Raw genomic sequence first — 3345 nt, forward strand, 5'->3', positions numbered from 1 at the left:
AATGAAGAACAGGAATTTGCTATTGTCAACATGGTGATTGCTAACAATTAAATAAAACTGAAGGACATTCAGTCCAGAGTTGTAGAGGACAACCTTGTCTTTGGGAACATTGCAGCAATCAGCATAACATCCACTCTAGCTAAACACAGAGTCCGAATGAAACAACTACACAAAGTTCCTTTTGAAAGGAACGGTGAGAGCATCAAGGAACTCTGTCGCCAAAATGTCCAGGTAAGGTTATGCAATACAGTCATTACTTTACTATACATAGTGTGTTTTGCAGTAAACTACTCTATAAACCTGAAGTACAGTAGGACATACAGCAGGTATACAGCAAAGCATTTACATATACTCTGTCGGATTACATTCAGAGAGTCATGGAGTTGGAGGCCAAGTCCAACATGAAATGAACTACGTTGACGAGGCTGGCTTTAACTTGGCGAAAAGGCGTGGCCACGGAAGAAACATAATTGGCAAAAGGGCCACAGTTACCGTGCCGGGCCAGAGAGGAGCCAACATCACCATGTGCGCTGCAATCTCCAACAACGGTCCACTCCTGCATAAATGTGAGATTGGCCCCTACAACACTGACACCTTATCCTGTTTTTAGAAGACCTGTATGAATGACAGGTGCTAGAGGCAGAAAGGGAACAGGTGGGAGACCACTTGCCAATATATGTGATCACATGGGACAATGTGGCATTCCACCATTCCCGTGGAGTCACAGCCTGGTCTGATGCCCATCTGAGGATGATGTCCCTTTTCCTTGCCCCTTACTCCCCTTTCCTCAACCCCATTGAGGAGTTTTCTCAGCCTGGAGATGGAGGGTTTATGACCATCGTCCACAGGACCAAATGTCCCTCCTGGATGCAATAGATGCTGCATGCCAAGACATCACAGCTGAACACTGCCAGGGGTGGATAAGGCATGCCAAAAGATTCTTCCCGAGATGCCTTGTCAGAGAAGATATCAGGTGTGATGTGGAAGAGAATATGTGGCCAAATGCAGAAGACCGGGCAGATTAGAATATGACATTTTTTTCTGTGGCATATTCTGTTTGAGTGAATATTTTGTATTGTCTAATACTGCAATATAATACAGTAATACTGTAATTTATGTCCTGTTTCAAATAGAGCCTTTACTGCAACAATTCTTTCTTTCTCTTCTTTTTTTAGAAACCGTATATTCTATAAAGCTACTCTGAGATGGGTCATTCATCTTTTGTACTGAATTTCTGCAGCAAAGGAAACAAAATGCATGCATTTACTAAACTCACCAAAACAAAAATTTAGAGAGGCTTCAAATGACACTACAGAGCAAAGCATGATCTATGATCAATACAATATAGTGTCTATTCTATAAGGAGCAGACCTGACACATATAAAATAATGCAGTTTCTGTAATTCCACCTGATATTAGTGTTTTTATGACATTGGGCTATGATTGACTAAATGTTCCTGTTGGAAGAGAATATGTGTTAGTGTTTTGGAAGAATGTATTGATTTTGGTACGTTTGCTATGTTTTGGTATATATAGTGTACTTATAGTGTATTATTGTATTTTGAAAATTAGTGTTGGAGTTTAGTTTACAATGTGTGATTTTGAACATGAAGTTAATTGTTTTGCCAGAACAACTGTTATCTTCGAAATGTGACAGTTTTCTTTTCACATAAATCAGTATTTCATTATAGAATACAGTTGTTTGTGTCACTTTGGTCCATTTCTCATATCAGAATTGGAATTCTACTTGTTCAACCTCCACATCATCTATTCACTTGTGCACATAGCAATTATTCAGTCTTTTGAAAAATTGCAAAATTGCAAATGCTTTGACACATTTATGCAAATGATTATGTACATTTGTCTGCTGTTTCCCAAACTATCAATTGCTTATGTCATGTTGATCACAATGTATTATACTGGTTCTCTGTTGAATAGTTTTACCCCCAAAACATATAGTCATAAGTTCATTGCATAAGTCACTACATGCAAAATGGTTGAACATGTCATAATCTGCAAAGCATTTGTCTACATGTAAATGTGTCTTACAGTAAATTGATGAAGATATCTGTTGTGATGTGAAGAAGAATCTGTGGCCCAATAGATAGGAACGTCAACCTGAGGGGGTGTTTCCTCGTTTACATTGTGCTATGCAGTGCTGTAAAATAGTCTCATTTTTGTATTTTCTGAATCAAAATGACGTGCTCTGTCAACAAATTACGGTGCATACAGTAAAATTGTAACTGAATTCTGTCCAATCCCTTGAAATGTACAACTCTGTACGGTTGAAATTGATCTACACTCACCTAAAGGATTATTAGGAACACATACTAATACTGTGTTTGACCCGCTTTTGCCTTCAGAACTGCCTTAATTCTATGTGGCATTGATTCAACAAGGTGCTGAAAGCATTCTTTAGAAATGTTGGCCCATATTGAAAGGATAGCATCTTGCAGTTGATGGAGATTTGTGGGATGCACATCCAGGGCACGAAGCTCCCGTTCCACCACATCCCAAAAATGCTCTATTGGGTTGAGATCTGGTGACTGTGGGGGCCATTTTAGTACAGTGAACTCATTGTCATGTTCAAGAAACCAATTTGAAATGATTCGAGCTTTGTGACATGGTGCATTATCCTGCTGGAAGTAGCGGAGGGTACATGGTGGCCATAAAGGGATGGACATGGTCAGAAACAATGCTCAGGTAGGCCGTGGCATTTAAACGATGCCCAATTGGCACTAAGGGGCCTAAAGTGTGCCAAGAAAAAAACATCCCCCACACCATTACACCACCACCAGCAGCCTGCACAGTGGTAACAAGGCATGATGGATCCATGTTCTCATTCTGTTTATGCCAAATTCTGACTCTACCATCTGAATGTCTCAACAGAAATCGAGACTCATCAGACCAGGCAACATTTTTCCAGTCTTCAACTGTCCAATTTTGTTGAGCTCTTGCAAATTGTAGCTTCTTTTTCCTATTTGTAGTGGAGATGAGTGGTACCCGGTGGGGTCTTCTGCTGTTGTAGCCCATCCGCCTCAAGGTTGTGCGTGTTGTGGCTTCACAAATACTTTGCTGCATACCTCGGTCGTAACGACTGGTTATTTCAGTCAAAGTTGCTCTTCTATCAGCTTGAATCAGTCGGCCCATTCTCCTCTGACCTCTAGCATCTACAAGGCATTTTCGCCCACAGGACTGCCGCATACTGGATGTTTTTCCCTTTTCACACCATTCTTTGTAAACCCTAGTGAAAATCCCAGTAACTGAGCAGATTGTGAAATACTCAGACCGGCCCGTCTGGCACCAACAACCATGCCACGCTCAAAATTGCTTAAATCACCTTTC

The sequence above is a fragment of the Micropterus dolomieu genome, linkage group LG16 (assembly GCF_021292245.1).
Source record: "Micropterus dolomieu isolate WLL.071019.BEF.003 ecotype Adirondacks linkage group LG16, ASM2129224v1, whole genome shotgun sequence".
Lineage (NCBI taxonomy): Eukaryota > Metazoa > Chordata > Actinopteri > Centrarchiformes > Centrarchidae > Micropterus > Micropterus dolomieu.